We start from the raw sequence: 17,671 nt of genomic DNA, 5'->3' as shown, positions 1-17,671 counted from the left end.
AAATATATATTAAATACATGCTTTGTGAAGCGCTGACACAAGGCATGGGGGAGATTCAACCCAATTTGTCTCTTGTCTCATGTCGTGCTTGTTTTTACATTGGTTTTTGTGCTAAAAAGTAGAGTGCTTTGTTCTTGGGGACCTTTGGGAATTCACTACGTGAGCTACCTGCGTCCGATCTGCGCACCAGTCTATTAACGATTCACAATAAAATGGATTGTAAAGTGGCATGACTGTTTGGGGATCAAGGCACATTTGATGATGAGACCTTGTATCTTTGGAATATTGAAAGGGCGGTCATCATGTAAGGCATTTGGAATTTGAGGAATGACATAATTTTTGGAAGACTTCAATGCTTGCTAGTACCCAAGGACAGATGGTCAAGATGAAAGCTGAGATCTTGGTTGTGTCTAGGGGCCTTAGGAGATCTAATAGATGCTTCAAAGGTTTTTGTAAGTCCTTAGCTAAGGTATAAAGCCCAGTGCTTGTCTCACTTGCCTCATTTTAGAGAGGCATTGTAAATACTAGCACTCTATGCTAGAACCCGTGCAAGAGTAGGTTGCCAGAGTACTTTGTAAAGCAAGGGTGTTTTTTCCCCTCCCCCTCCATCCTTCTCTCTCTCTCTCTCTCATTCACTTTCCCCCCCCTTATCTATCTAAATAAATATCATATTGATAACACCCTAAACCTTGAGCAAGCTTCTCTTAAATCATCATAGCACTCCATGCTAGGATCCATGCAAGTGGGGCTCATTAAGACTCCTATAAAGCAATGCTTTTTACACCCTCAATTTCTCTTTCTTGCTCTTCTCTCTCTAAACACGTTTGCCCTTAACCATACCCTAAACCTTGAACTTCTCCTAAACTATTACAATATTACAACCTAGGTAGTAGTATATGTGCTTGATGTCTTATGCCCCTACCATTTGACTTGACTCTCTCTCTCTCTCTCTCTCTCTCTAAACAATTGACTATGTATCATAAAAGGTTCTATGTAGCAAAATTAATCCACATTATCAGATGGTGCCATCAAGTTCCAAGAAAGGGGAAGTTCCATGAGAGAGAGAGAGAGAGAGAGAGAGAGAGAGAGAGAGAGAGAGAGAGAGAGAGAGAGAGAGAGAGAGAGAGAGAGAGAGAGAGAGAGAGAGAGAGAGAGAGAGAGAGAGAGAGAGAGAGAGAGAGAGAGAGAGAGAGAGAGAGAGAGAGAGAGAGGAAGAACTTTGAAAGTCGACTTTCAAAGTTCTTGACTTTCTAAGTTCTTCGAATTTTGTTGCGCTTTCACAATGCAGATATTCATAAAACGAAAAGATTAGTTGTAGCAAGATCTTTCCTTTGTGCAATTTTAGTTTAGCTATTTACTTTATAAATTTTTTTTAGACTTTTGGAGATCTTCATAGACACAAAGTTAGGGTTAGGGTCAATTTACTTACAAAGTGAGAATAGAACTTCAAAATCTAAGTCAAAGAAAATGATTAAGAAAGCTAAAATCCACAAACATACAAAGCAATAAGTAAAAGAATGTTGCATATTAAGCACATGAATAAAGAATATTGAAAAAAGTTGACCATGTAGCAATAACTTAGTTTGACATTAGTGTCTTGCTTTAGCATTTGTATCACATTGAAAATTGTTTTATGTGCACATCACTTTGCTTGCATATGCATTACTTCTAATGTAAAAGTACACTTAAGAACTCACATATTACAAACCAAATTGCATCAAGCTCTATATATGCATGTCAACCTCTATTGTATGGCAAACATCATAATCTACTCAGTCTCCTACATTCACCCATATATCAACTTCTACTATACATATTAACTCTAATAACATGATATCCATAATATAGAGACCACACATCATAAATCCCACAACATGATCCTACTATGAAAAGTAAGATATTCAAGCTTTGAGCATTCACTTGAAAAAATGATTACATTATCCCATTAGGATAGCATGAGTTACATAGGCTTGGCCCCTTGAGGTCATGCATCTTTCTCCGCCCTCTCCTTCTCCCTCTCTCTCTCAAACAATATTGCATGGAATGTACTTGATACACATCCTAAATTGATTAACTATTCCATATATGACTTCATGGTAGTATTGCACAAATAGTGATTCAAAAGATGACCGAATTTTAGTTAAATAAAACACAATGTTTTATGCCATCTTGTAACTAAATAGAAGGCCAATGTTTAAAAATTACCATAGAGAGTTTTCCCATGCAAAACATTAGCAACTAGCCATCACAATCCCCCCTTGAATTACATCAAGTGGGCAACATCTTCGAGATGCAAGCATAGAGAGCCGCTGGATTGAGAGATGGTGTTTCTCTATCCAACACTTGTCATCTATGTTGCACTATACCTCAAAAAAGAGAGACGAGCTATCTTATTTAGCTATTACTAATCCAACAGAAACTATAGTGATGTAGCTCCTTCACATGCAATAACCCTTACCAATACTTTCTTTGAAATCTACTTTGGAAGATGACCTCTTAGATGGGTCTTGATCGTTTATGTCCTTCACATAAATATCGGAGCTTGTGATTCTTCAAGAATGACTTCATTTCTTTGTAGAACTCCTTCAAGCAAGTGGATGGGCTTTGGAAAAGGAAGCAATAATCATGCCAAACAATGATAATTCCTACTTTAGGTGAGCTCCATCAAAGAGAATTGTGGCCTTCAGAGCCTTGACCATGGCAAGAGGAATAGCTTTCCTAGAGCACAATGGAGGGATGGTTGGGCAATCTAGTCATTGAGAGAGAGAGAGAGAGAGAGAGAGAGAGAGAGAGAGAGAGAGAGAGAGAGAGAGAGAGAGAGAGAGAGAGAGAGAGAGAGAGAGAGAGAGAGAGAGAGAGAGAGAGAGAGAGAGAGAGAGAGAGAGAGAGAGAGACTCTCCTATGGTGGCCCCAATCTCAGTCCTTGCTTCCACACACACGCACACACACACACACACATGCACGCACGCATGCATGCATGCACGCACACACAAAGTCTTGACTCTTTGGTTTCTTTACAAGTGCAACATCTATGTGACGTTTTGTAATTATCTTTTTGTTTTTGTTTTTGGGTTAAAGAAGGAAAACGTCAATGTACACCAAAAATTGAAGAAAATCTTTTTAAGAAAAGCTTAAATGTTTGAAAGCTTTTAGGCTTTTCAAGTTTGTAAACTACAAAAGCTTTAAAAAGCTTAAAGGAAAGCTTTGAGCGTTGGGAAACCTTAAGCCTATATAAAGGGGGGAGAGTTAAGTAGTATGAGCGATTCTCTTCATTACGAAATTCGTATCTTATTTGAGGAGAGAGGAAGGTCATACACAAGTGTGTGGAGATGCATAAGTCAATTCCTCAGTCATTGTGTTTGCAAGCTAAAAGGTTAGATTCAAATCTTTGTCATTCGTTCTTTTTAGGATTAGTTTAAATAAATTTGTCATTTGTCTTTTTAGTTTATTAAGGTTAATTTCAAATCTTCGTCATTCGTTCTTTTTAGATTAGTAAATAGTAGTGAAACGAAAATGAAAGAAAACAATCTTTTGAACGTATGGCGAAAATAAAAGCATAACGAACTTTTGATTGTACTGAAAAGTTGAAAATGTAAAGCTTCAACAAGCGGAATATTCTGAATGAATGGGGCAATGGCACCTTCTTCCATAATTATTTAATTATGAAGAGATTTATGCCAACTTTTCGACATGCTATATAGCATGTTTTCTCATTTCATTTAGTTTTTTTAAAGTTTTTGAAGTACTGTTATTGTTTATTGATTTCATTTATTTATTTTATTAGAATTACTATTAAGAAGAAAAAAATCATTATCCTGCACGTTGAAAAAATAAATTATCTTTTAAAAAAAGAAATTACGAAGTATAACATATTCTTCCATGAACAAGTGTACTACGGTTTTATGACAAAAACATATTGTTCTCATCAGCATCAATGGACGCTATAAAGAAACAAAGTCACAAGGCATCCTTCAGGACTTCTAGAAAAAGGAAAACTATGGCTTCTAGAAAAACATCACTAAAACTGTTTGCTGCAACTTGGTACAACATAGAAAAATTCAAATCATCTTTGGCGATAGAATGCGAAAACATCATTGAAAGACTAATAATGTGCGCATCTTGTGGCATAGTCACAATGTAACATCATGCTGTTAACTCGCAAAAGAATGATCCATCTACAAAAGAAATACAAGTTACAATGGGTTTGGCAAGCACTATTCTCATCCTTGCATGCCAATAACACGGAGTCAACATAATGATAACTATATGCCGACCATGTCTTGCGAAGAAAGAGAGAAACAAATACGTGGTGTCACTCTTACCAGACTAAAAACGAATTCTCAATGCAAAGCCCTTACAGCTTCAACTATTGAGCATCATTGATACATCCATCTCGGTCTGCAAAACAACCAGAGTGATTGCGAATAGGATCTTGGACTGTCGATCTATTCTCAATAACCCTCTAGACTCTTGGAATGATGGATCACTTTCACAGCCATCTACTAGAATTGATTTGACTACATCAGATATTGTGGATGTGTTTGCTTTCAACATGCTACATAATCCACTGATCCAGAAGTACATGGCTATAGCAGAACATCCACATCCAAGGACATCTTTGCATCCCCAATAGGCAATCCATCGAAAGGATTATAGAGCTCCATCATGAAAGTTTTCCATTCGACCCAATGCTCCAAGCAAGATGTTACAGTTTGCTCGAAAATGTAGTCGAGCCAAGATGACGACATGCATTCCAAAGGGCCAATCAGCACATGTTTGCATGCATCATATTATGAAATAATAACCGTCTCGTTGAAAGAACAACAATGTTTAGGATGGACGGCTTGCCTGTAAGAACCTCACCTTGCCTAGATATCACCTAGGAAAATGCAGTGTTTCCGTTCTTATTCCCACTTGGCCATGGCACCTACGACCAAAAGAAATGTGAGCATTCAAAATCATGATCAGTGACTCGAACTACATATGCATGCATATTCTCCTTTCGACATCCTCCATGTATTTAAACAATGCAAAAACTTATCTACAAATGTACTTCACTTCGAAACACTATGCATATGTAAGCAATATCAGTAAAATTGCTACATAACAAACATGTAAGAACTGCATATAGAACTTCAAACTCCTTTACTGAGCTGCACATGTCAACGTAGTTGTGAGAGAGAGGTAGACGTGCTATTAATGATTGCATGAGAGAGAGAGAGAGAGAGAGAGAGAGAGAGAGAGAGAGAGAGGAGACAGAGGCCTTGAATGATCGCATGTGGGAGAGAGAGAGAGAGGATTGCGGAGTCACAAAGTCCTAGAAAAATCAAGCTTTTTAGCTCCCAAAGTCCAAGAAATTTTGAGGTTTTGCCATGCCAACAATGTGAGGTTTGGGGGTGAGCCTCCAGGCAAATCTGGAAATAAGAGATAGAATAGATACCATTATTATTGATATAAATTTCTCTGAAGCGCGTTAAAAAAGAAAAAAACTATTCACAATATTTTTTTTTCATGCGATAATTAAATGTACCGGTAGTTTTCCGCAATTTTCGGAACGGCGGCTGTGCAGTACAGTAATATCGTTTCAAGACGGGTTGACACCCCCGTTCTCGTGTTGTGTCTTATCAGACGATCGTCCCTCGTATTTTTGCTTGCAGTGCAGGAAGCTTACCGCGGCCAAATCTGCCCAAAACGACCCAGGTAACAGTTCAGTCTTTCTATCTAATCTGCCAGGTGCCGGAGCTGTGAGTTAGTGATCTCCTTTTGCTCTCTTCTTTGCTGTTGTCTTTGTGTTGAACGTGCGGATTCCCTGCAACTACAATCAGGAATTTCTCAATACAAAGACTTTAGCTAATTGATATATACATGCAAGTCTTCTAGACTCGCAGTATGGGTTCACAATATGTGGATAAGGCATGGATTTTTATGTTCCAAAAGTGTTTGCAGTGACAACACTTCTGGTCTTTCAATCGTCTTGATACGACAATCCATATTTTAGCAAAAAATTTCTTCGAGTTGTAAACTTTAATACTCTTACAGCTCGCTATTCAGATCTTCTATACAAAATTGAGTCTAGCCTTTGCTTTTTGATTTGATGATGAAATCTAGAATTCCAGTTGTTGCACGCTTAAACGACTAACACAACACTGCAACAACAACAACCACGTTAATACTGATACTATTGAAGCACTAGTTTTAGGTATCTGAAGGGAAAACTTCAGGCCTTCCTGTGTGCAGACAAATTGAATTGCTGCTGTAGACAAGCTGAAATTCTGACGAATCTATGGCACCTAACATACTTGACATGGTTTTCTTTTTTGCAAAACAGAAAACGAGACTGGCATAGAGTGTGATGTTTTCACCGCATTTGTCTTCTTTGTTGCTTGCACACTCTTTCTAAGCATACAACGTTGAACAACTCATCTCTTAACACTTATGAAAATACGTTAATTGATGTATTTGGCAAGTGAGTGAATCATGAAATCCTTTCAAATATTCAATGTGCTTGTGGTGGGTCTCTTTATTTTTTCAAGTGTATCTTGGAAAGCCAAGGGGCAATCTGTAAGCAATATGCCCCATTTGCTTGCATATGGGACGCTTGTTCTTGTCCCATAGCCTTTGTTGCTCCTCACAAGCAACTGCCTTCTTAGGAGAGTCTTTCCTACTACTGCTTGTGGACTTGCTCTTTTCTGTGGGCTTGGCAGCAACAGATCAGGTAGGCTGACCAGCCTTCTCGCGCTTCTCTCGCTTTTTAAAAGTTGGTAGCTGACTTCATGGCCCACTCCAAGGAATCAAGACACCTTGCCTCCATATGAGTTGAAATAGCAGTATGCAAGTTTGATCAAATGGGAGGGCCTAATCAGCAACTACGTGCAGATGCTTCATCATAAGAGGAAATGAAAGTTAAACAATAGACGTGAAACTAGAACACACATGTAACTGATCACAAGCATAGGACCTCTTAAATAGGCATCAAGTATATTAGCGTAGATTATAAACCCTAGGTTGCGGTTGCATTCCTAAATATGTTGGGATCTTGGCAAAATTCACTCCACCCCTTCTCCTTGTAGATTAGGACTCTTTAATTGCAGCAGTAGTGGCCTCAGTGGATCTGATTTGGCTGTCATCCTTTGGATTAAGTTCAATGTGCGACATTGGCAATGCATTCTAGACCAATACATTGCTATCTACCCTTGGCTTCTCAACATCCCCTTTGAAGCATAGGTTATCTTGGTCACACTGTAAATCAAATAGGTGGAAGTCTCTCCCCTACATTCCAGCTCAGTAGCTATAGGGCTGCCTCTGGGGTCATTGGCTACAACCGAGTTCTTTTGGTTGGGTAGTGACCTTTTCATCACGTAGCATTGAAGATGGAAGGGTTAAAAATAATCTATCTAGATCCAAGGCTGTAATTTATGGAGATTCTTCTTCGTGGTCCTACATTGGCATCCTCGTTGTGCCAACATTCCTTTCTTGTGTGTTCAAGTTTCTTGCATTGAAGAGAGTTTGGCTTATTTTTATGGTAGCAAACTAACTCCTCACATCCCATCTTCTACAATGATTGCATGATGCTTTTGCTCCTTTAGCTAGTGCTTGGTTGACAAGAAAAACTATATCTTTGCTAGGCACTATTAAAGAGATCCCCTTGAGTTCTTTTTTCTTCAAGAGAAGAGCTGATATACAGTGGTACAAAGAGAGAACTTCCATGAGTGGTCATGCCATTCCGTGTGTCTTTCCCTCTCCATCTCCACATCGTGAGCCTCACTCTGAGTTAGATGAGGATGTTTAGAGCTCTCACACTGTTGTTAGTAAACCTTGATTAAACAAACACATAATTTGGCAATTCAGTAAATTCAGCTATTGGAAGCCACAGAGACCTAGAGCTGGAGTGCACCTGTATGGTGTATATAGATACAACTATTGGCCCCCATGTATGGCTCCCCTTTTGGTGTTTATTTAGGATATTGAAGAATGCTCTAGATTAGGCTGAATTTCCAACAGTTTCTTGCAACACATCTGATCCTCAGGTGCTCAATGACTCATCTGGATTGCTGGTCTCTTACGAACTCTGGACTTTTCAAAGGTCCACAACTTGCAAAACCCTAGAAATGGCAGCTAGCAATTAAGCTTTTGTTCGTGGAGCATTTGCCTAGATATCTGTCCTAAACAGTTCCCACAAATTTGTGTACTGCTTCTCTTACAAACAGAGGGATTTGTCACAATAGAACATTGAGAACCTATTGTGAAGAGATTTAGGTCTAAATCAGCAACAAAACCTTCTGATAGTGGAGTTCTGGAGCTGCCCAATGGATTCCCATGCTAGGAGGAGAAGGTTTGATGCTGTCCTGACTCCATGCACTGTATATATAGCTGAGTATTGAGAAATCTGCAGCAAAACTGAGGAGAAGAGCTGAAACAAACTTGTGGCTGCTGAATGAGAGAGATGAAAAGCTTCAAACAACCAGAGAGGCATTCTAATTGCATGTGTCAACTTAAAAATCCCACTAGCTTTTTTTTAATCTTGAAGGGGCTGCTTGTTAATGCATTAAATCCTAATATTTTAGAAGTTCCTTTAGTCTTGCCCTTGAGGTAGAAAGCTCTTGATAGTTCTTTTGGTCCCACCTGTGAGCTAATGTGAAAGTTTTCACTTGAACCTTAGGAATGCACATTTTAGAAGTTCCTTTAGTCTTGCCCTTGAGATAAAATGCTCTTGATAGTTCTTTTGGTCCCACCTGTGAGCTACCAAGATCCTGATGCTGTCCAATGCCCATTGACTGTGAAATTGGTGGCCATGCAAGAGTTAGGGTTTCCAGAATTAATATGTTGAGTATATGTAATTGTTGACCAAGAAGCATGTCTGTCTCAAAGCCGTTTTGTTTAGTGCTCAGTTCCATCTTTCTTGGTTTTTTGCAAGGGTCTTTTGGTGTTTCCTCTAAAGCATTGTGGGACACGTTGATGTGAATGTGCTATGTTGGGGCAAATACTATAGAAAATTTTATTGCCATATATTGATGTCCCAACTAGTTGTGTTGAGAAACCAAAGTCATTAACTTTATTAATTCTTATTTAGGTTTCCATTTACAGCCCCAAGAAGGCTTCATCTGTATCATTGATTAGTGTTTGGGTGCCAGGCAAGAGAGTCCGGTGCCACCCTAGACACTTTAGTGACTCATGTGCCTATAAATAGGGCATGGGCATCACTCTGCACCTCATTCTTCAGCCAGTCTCCCTCATCATCGACAACTGATCTCCTCCACCTCTCCAATGCCTAGGTGGGTGCTCCCCAACGAGAGTGACTCGTGGTGCCTTCTGGAGCTGTTTGCTGCTGCCCACACCATTCAGACCTGCCTCCAAATCAGCTGGCTTTTGCCCAGCCTGCTGCCTTGTTTGGAGTTTGTTGCGCACTTGTGTTTTCCTCATTGACTGTCCAGCCCTTACTGCAGCCTCAACTTGGGGACCTGAGTTTTGCTGCTGCGAGTACATGGTGACCCTAGAACAGGCTGTTTTTTGCTGCAGATCTCTCATGTCACCAGCCTGTTGCCAGCATCCTTGATCAGCAACCTGCGTTTGCTGACTACAGTGGTCACTCAGCTCACAAGCACCTTTTGGAGACTGTCACCTTCATCTTCAGGTCTTGCATTTGCTGCCAGTAGCCCCTGAGGACTGCGTTTCGCTTCTTCGGCTGTTGTCCTTCATCATTTCTCTGCCCAAAGGACTATGTTTTGCTCTCTTCACAGTGCCTATTCTTCTTCTTGTCCTTCTTCTTCATCTACCACTACCACCACCACCACCACCACCTCCTCCTCCTACTTACTACTTACTAGTACTAGTACTACTGCTGCTGCTAGTCTTCTTCTTCTTCTTCTACTACTACTCCTACTCCTACTCCTACTCCTTTTTCTCCTTCTCCTTCTCCTTCTCCTACCACTACCACTACCACAATCTTCTTCTTCTTCTTCTATTACTACTACTACTACTCCTCCTCCTCCTCCTTCTCTTACCACTTCCACTACCACTACCACTACCACTACCACTACCACTACCGCTACCACTACTATGTTTTTGAGTTTCTTTGGCACAATGTCATTACAAGATACAAGCCTTATACCGACGTTCAAAGCAACGAAAATGTTCATAAAGAAATTTGCTCCCGTTGTCGCAAAAAACATCGGTATTAGCAATGTCTCTCTGCATATCGAGTCTCTAGGCCGGTGGGATCGTGGTTTGTAATGGAGTGCTGCAAAGAAAACAAAATACAACTGTTAGAAATACGATTGTCAGTACAAGGGATATTGCAAAAAAATAAGCAAGCAGAGAAAAAGAAAAACTTACAAAGTCCTCCGGATATGACTTGTGGCCGCTACTCCCAAGATGATTGACCACCCCTGCCTCCAGTCGTGCCCTCGCCGCCTCACGCTGCTATCTCCAACGTCCTGGAGAATCTATAGAGAAAACTACTACTAGTACTACTACTACTGCTACTACTATTACTACTACTACCACTACTATTACTACTACGACCATGACTACAACTACAACTACAACAACAAACAAGAAAAGAAGAAATTAAACAACAACAACAACCACTACCACTACTACTACTACGACTACCACAAGAACAACAAACAAGAAAAGAAGAAATAAAACAACAACAACAACAACAACTACTACTACAAACAAGAAAATAAGAAATTAAAGAACATGATCTTACCCTCTCTTTGTTTTTTATTCATTCATTCTCCTCTCTCCCTCTCTCCCTCCCTCCCTCTCTCTTTCTCTCTTTCTCTATTATGTTTAATGTTTTTTTCTTCTCTCTCTCGTTCCTTCTTTCTTTTTCTCTCTTCCTCTCCCTCTCTCATTTACTCTTTTTCTCTCTCAATACACATGATTTTTAACAAAAACAATCAAATGAAAAGGAGTAAAAATAAAAACAAAGCAAGAGGGAACAATGCACTCATCGCAAAAGCTCGAGGATGGATTCGGCGGCTCCTTTTCACTCTTTATACACTTCCTCCTCTTCTTCGCAAACGGCGGCGGTGAGAAGCTATCTTTCTCTCTCTTTCTCTGTTTCTCTCCCTTTCCCTCAAATGCAAGATACAGTTCGCTCTCCCTTTCACTCCCTCTTTCGTTCGTTCGCGCAAAATGACGCGCTCGGGTTTCGGCTCGCTTTTTTTTTCCCGAGTACCGTCGCTATTTGTGCCGTGATGCAAATAGCGACGCCGCTAATTTGCGTTGAAAATGACCGTCGCTATACTCCTGTATCCTTGTAGTGTGTACTACTACTACTACTACTACTACTACTTTGTTTTTGAGTTTCTTTGGCAGAGTGTTTACCGTACACTCTGTGTTTCTCCATCCAAACCCTACCATTTCTTTACAACTTGTATCTGTTAAACTTTAGATACTTTTTGTTGCTTTGTTGTTATACTTCGGTTAAGTGTAAGACCTCCATCTATTGCTTTGTTTCAACGTGTTCCTTTTTTTATTTTTTATTCTTGTTTTGGGGGTGGGGGGAGAGGAGAAAGGGAAGACATCTAATTAGCACCTTTCAAATCTCAATAAGTGTATTGTATGAGCTCTAGTTAGTGTATTGATGAGCTCAATAAGTATATTGTATGCAATGCAACATATTCAGTCACATTAAGATTGTTCTTTTTGATATAAAGAAGTGGTCACATGGTGTAGTTAGCTCTTTTGACATGGCAATCAAAGTTTGGTTGGTCCAAAGAATTGCTGATTGTTGGAGAGCTAATCAGCTCTTTATCATCAATGTGAAGTACATTACTTTCAAAAGGATGTGTTTATATTAACAACTTGTTTATGTGGTACACTGATAACGTGACTTCAACTGTCAACATAATGAATGATGCCATGGCAGCTAAAGGTGTGGCTTAGACACAACATGCTACTAAGGTTCAGGGCAATGCCAACCTGGCACAGTGTGAACGTGACTTATTTGTCCTGGAGGTGACTCTTCCAAACCTTCATTCTTCCTTATTTTAGGCCCCAGTGATGGTAATCACATCTATCTGTAAATAATATAACTTTGCACAATTTGGTTTGTGGCTGTTTTACGGTGAGAAATTTAGGTACGTCGAAAACTTGCAAAACACTGCGCCACTCATCCCAATGCAAAGATAATAGATCTTTCAATTGGAGATTCATCAGAACCAATTCCTAAAGTGATAGCCTCAGCCATGGAGCAGGTAAAAATTGAAAATTCGGGAAGTCAAATGCTGATAATTTCTTTGACCCACTTTAGAAATGCTGGGGACTCTTGAACACTAATTTAATCAATCATGAACTGTCAGCTTTGCATTTGTTTGGATCATTATGCTAGTCTTTTGTAAATAAAGGAATGACTTTTTATAATCGCTAGTGTGCAATACATTGTGTGGGGATAGTGCTTTAAGCAATTAGTTCCGTAGTAGCATGGAACCTTTGAAATTGGATGTTTTAAAGCAATTACATTGGTTTGCCAAAGGGCAACAGCCATGGACCAAAATGCTAGCTACTTTGTGCACTACTGCTCGTACAAATGCATTTGGAAATTGGATTGTTATGGTTGAGGACTGTGTGCTAGAAGATTGTTGCACCAATCTCTCTCTCTATTTACCGTAAATGCGGACACAAATGATGCGGTAGGTACAAGCCAGGTAGATCTTCTAGGTCCCTCCATGATGGAGTCCAGTGAAAGGATCCCCGAATCCCACATGGTTTGTTTGTACCAACAAGCTAACGAGTCCCTAGAAGGGGGCTTGGGAGCTCAAGACTCTACACGTGGGTCAAGAGTGAGTAGTAGACCTGGCTTAGAGGGCACTATCTTAGGCAATCTAGGTTGAGGAATCGGCTCAAAGTGTGGTGCAGGGGATTGCACAATATCCCTCTCATAAAAAAACTAGATATCTCTAGGTAATGACTTTGTTTGTCCTGGGATCAAACAAGCAATATGCCAAAGACTCAAAAGGTGGGAAATGAGAGAACAAGTGCCAAAGAATGCGTCAATGTGGGTCTTTTGAGGGACCATTGCAGTCGGGTACTCTTTGAGGATGTACATAGAAGTATTAATAGCCTTAGTCCATGGGTGCTTGGGAAGCTTTGCCAAGAACAACATAGAGCATGCTATGTTCATCATTGTCCGATTCCTACACTCTTAAGGTTCCATTTCGAGAAGGGGAGTTGGTTTTGCACAAGGCACACCTAGGCAGAGAAGTATATGAAGGCATCAAATTTATACGTCAAGAAGTAAACCCATATATATCTTGTATAATAATCCACAATAAAAAAGAAGTATGATGTACCATTAGTAGCAACAGTGGATGCTAATTCTTGAAGATCAATGTGGATCAACCTACGGGGCTCCCTAAACTCTACGAGGGGTTTACTAAGGGAAAGATTTACGGTATTGTCTCCCAATCTGACAAGCTTTACAAACATTCTTGGACAATTTTAGGTGTGGAAGGCTCTCAATCATCTGATTACATAACCATTTGTAAAGAGAGTTATCCCAACATGTCCCAAGCGGAAATGCTAAGAGATGCTCGTCATTTGTTGGTTCCCTAGTGGAAGCTAGGGCATGAAAATGATGGAACTTAGAGCCCTTGGGAGTCGTTTGGGAGAGGAATTGGGTCATTATATAGAAGCTACTAGATTGTACCTCGCCGCAAGCAATCACTAAACCAACTTGGTTATCAAGCACCTTGGTTGTGGTCACCTATATTGGCCTATATGATGCGACATGTTATTGTCGCCAAGAATATATCTCATATTGTAAATGGCAGTGAGCAAAGGCCAGCTTCTCCAACATTGGCACCACCTCCCGCCTCCACATCAAGAGGTGGCTCTCATGATGCCGAATGATCGTTTTCTTCCATATCGCCTCCCACTCAAGAGCATATATGATGGGATGACTGTGACGCCCAAGCGTATGCCCTAATCGCTTTATCGTTCATCCATGACCAGACATTCAAGGTTGCATGGGATAAGCTTGCCCCATTGTATCAAGTGCGCATTGCTTACATACATAAGCAACTAGAAGACGTTCGCATGGAAGGAGGTAACATGGATGCCTATCTCACTGGCATCAAAGATCTTATTGAGCAATTACTAAACATTGATGAAGAGGTCTCAGATAATTAGCTTGTTTCCATCACTCTTAATGGCCTATCTGAGTCATATCAAGATTTTCCTACAACTTTGGGGTTGGTAACTACGGGCAACCAAGTTATCTATAGTTTGGACTAGCTTGTGTCTCTTTTGTTATAGGAAGAACAAAGCCGTCTCAACCACAATGCGACTATGGCAAGTGAACATGCCTTTTCCATCCATCATTGTGGAAAAGCCAAACCAAAAGTAAAAAACAACCTACTGGTAAAAAATTAGTAAACTTTCATATTGGTTATCCTTCTACTTCACTCCTTTTCCATCGAAGACATCCTTCCATACTAGTCCATCCTCTTCCAACCCTTCAAAGGGTATAGTCAACAAACCCAAGAGGGGTAATTATTGCCGAAAAAGGGGGCATGACCCTTGAATGTCATAAGCGCATTGCATTGGAAAAGGAGTCCGGTCTTGTTCTCATACGCGACTATGAACTATTCTTAGTTTAAGGATTATACTTTTTTCATTCAATGTTGGTATAATCCTGCTATTCATGATACCTGTTTCTCTATCTTTGATGTGGGTTCAACTTGATATTTTGATAGTGGTGCATCTAAGCACATCACCTCTTGCCGAGCATTACATTTCTCTCTCATGTACTTAAGGGGGGGGCCACAGCTTATGTTTTGAATAGGTGTCCCACAAAAGCTTTACGTACCATCACTCCTTATGAGGCATGGACTAGCTCCAAGCCTTCTCTCTCCCATATGAGGATTTTTGGATCATTAACATATGCTCATGTGCCTTCAAATGCATAAGCTAGATGATAAGGCTATTCATTGCATATTTATTTGATACAATGCTGAAAGCAAAGGGTACCGCATTTATCAACCCTCTACAAGCAAGATTATTGTTAGTTGAGATATTATGTTTGCTGAAAATTCTTCTCATCCCTTGTTGGACTGTCAAAACAGGCTATTATTGATGCTTCAGACATTTTTGACAACCTACTACCACTTTTCCACAAAGGTTCCATGGCTGATCCTTCTTCTCAGCCTTCCTTTTCACCATCTACAAATACATTACAGCAGCCTATTCAGCTTGGTTTATAGCCACAATAGCTTTAGGATACCCTGTCCGATGAACAGCCCCCCTATTCATGTTCTCTTGGAGCACACAAGGGCTGAAGTTTAGTAGCCGAAAAGTCTCCCCCGTTGGTTGCTAGACACTCTTCCAGACAACAAGCAACCTCTTTCTTTGGCTGCCCACATATGAGCCTCTGCTCGCAAGGAACAAGGTAGTCTTCTTGCATGTTCATTGATGGCTTCATCATGCAATGAAGAACCTTTATGCTATAAAGATGCTTTTTCAGATGATTGTTGGGTGAAAGCAATGAAGGCAGAGATTGATTTCATCCATCAGAATGACACTTGGGAGCTATGTGACTTGCCTCATGGTAAGCATGCAATATGTACCAAATGGGTTTATAAAATTAAAAGAAAGCTAGATGGTTCTATTGATAGGTACAAATCTTGCCTTGTTGCTAAGGGCTATGCCCAACATCATGGAATCAGCTTTGAGGAGAGTATTTCCCTTATCTCTCGCATTACGACCATGAGGAGTGTTATTGCCCTTGCTACCCACTTTCACTGGGAAGTGCATTTGCTAGACATCAAGAGACATTTCTCCATGGATATCTCATTGAAGAGGTATATATTTCTCAACCTCAAGGATTTGCAGTCACAAGCTCTAAGCACAAAGTCTATTGTCTCAAGAAGGCTTTCTATGGTTCAAAGCAAGCTCCATGGGCTTGGTTTACTTGTATACATTCTCACATGTTGCATTTGGGACCAATTGACAGCAACCCTCCCATGAACAGAAACAACCACAAAACCAAGGTAGAAGCATGAAAAATCTATGCACATGGCTGAGCCATTAATCTCAATACAAGAAATAATCACAAATCTAGTACTTACAATGAATAAGATCATCATCATCATCTTCATCTTCCATAACTTCAGTTACAAGAGAAAAGAGAAAAGGAAAAAGAGGAATTTTTGCACAAAAGACAGAGGAGAGAGGAGAGAGAAAGGTTGGCACCATAAAGGGAGAATGTATGAGTCTTGGAAGAAAGGAGAGAAAGAGGCACATAATCAGCCGTACACTCCACCCCACCTTTTTCCCAAAAGACACACGACCCTTCACATTTTTATTATTTCTTTGATTTTTTTTTGGTACATTTGTATTCATAAGGCTTTAGTCTTCTCATTTCAATTCTTTCTAACCTTTTAGAAATGCATGCACGTACACTTTTATGTATACTATTTATTAAAGATGGATGTGGATGTGGCCCCCCTCCCATGTAGGGTGTATTTTAATGCTTTTGTAACAAATGAATATTATTTACTTTGCAAAAGATGAAAGTGTGATATATGCATGGACATTTTTGTGCCTTGTTTTTATGCTTCTTTTGGTGTCATCAAATAACAACAATCCTCCCACGAATAGACACAACCACAAAACTAAGGTAGAAGCATGTAAAATCTATGCACATGGCTGAGCCATTAATCTCAAAACAATAAATAATCACAAATCTAGTACTTAACAATGAACAAAATCATCATCTTCCATAACTTCAGTTGTACAAGAGAAAAGAGGAAAGGGAAAAGATGAATTTTTGCACAAAAGACAGAAGAGAGAGGAGAGAGAAAGATTGTCACCATAAAGGGAGAATGTATGAGTCTTGGAAGAAAGGAGAGAAAGAGGCACATAATCAGCCGTGCACTCCACCCCACCTTTTCCCCAAAAGACACATGACCCTTTACATTTTTATTATTTCTTTGATTTTTTTTTGGTACATTTGTATTCATAAGGCTTTAGCCTTCTCATTTCAATTCTTTCTAACCTTTTAGAAATGCATGCACGTACACTTTTATGTATACTATTTATTAAAGATGGATGTGGATGTGGCCCCCCTCCCATGTAGGGTGTATTTTAATGCTTTTGCAACAAATGAATATTATTTCCTTTGCAAAAGATAAAAGTGTGATATATGCATGGATATTTTTGTGCCTTGTTTTTATGCTTCTTTTGGTGTTATCATTTTCTCCCACACTGAAACGTGAAGCGTCCTCGCAAACCTTGTCAAAGAAAAACCATTGTCTAACATAAAACACTTCCAAAATTGTTAGTAAAACAACTTCGATCACAAGGCCTAGCCATGGTAGGGTATAGGGATTCCAAATCCATGACCACCAGAGTAAGGGAACTCCTGCCTCAATCATACTCTCACATTGAAAAACTTGTATAGTCTCCAAAGGATAGGGTTTTGTCTTCAATAAGGGATCATGAGCTTATTTTGTGTCCAGTGGGGAAATAAGGATGACTCCCTTTATCATGTAGCTCTAGACACACTCAAGGTTTGTTTAGCATTGTTATCTACGAGGATAAAATTGTTTTAACTAGTTATCCCCTTGCAAAAGGGTTTGCATTGTGATTGCTAGTGATAGGTATCACAGGGGTGTGTTTTAAAATTTTAGAATATGTGTTTAGGTTTGATATTTTTAGCTTT

At 39.7% G+C, this 17,671-nt stretch overlaps 1 long non-coding RNA gene across 3 annotated transcripts in view; it reads left to right on the top strand.

Moving 5' to 3' along the window:
- The first annotated feature begins 5,562 nt into the window (after positions 1-5,562).
- Positions 5,563-17,671, top strand: part of LOC148031922 (uncharacterized) — a 54,423-nt gene continuing 42,314 nt past the window's right edge. For 2 of the 3 annotated variants that reach the window (XR_015691730.1, XR_015691729.1), the window contains exon 1: positions 5,563-5,700. This is a non-coding gene — a long non-coding RNA (uncharacterized LOC148031922). Of the gene's footprint in view, positions 5,701-11,878; positions 11,968-12,089; positions 12,207-17,671 lie in introns of all 3 variants that reach the window. The other variant, XR_015691728.1, reaches the window with a different exon arrangement.

This window comes from Lygodium microphyllum, chromosome 8 (genome assembly GCF_053477565.2).
Source record: "Lygodium microphyllum isolate KBCC chromosome 8, Lygodium_microphyllum_v1.1.10, whole genome shotgun sequence".
Classification (NCBI taxonomy): domain Eukaryota; kingdom Viridiplantae; phylum Streptophyta; class Polypodiopsida; order Schizaeales; family Lygodiaceae; genus Lygodium; species Lygodium microphyllum.
Note: the sequence above shows the minus strand (reverse complement) of the source record. Positions and strands in the feature narration are given on the sequence as shown.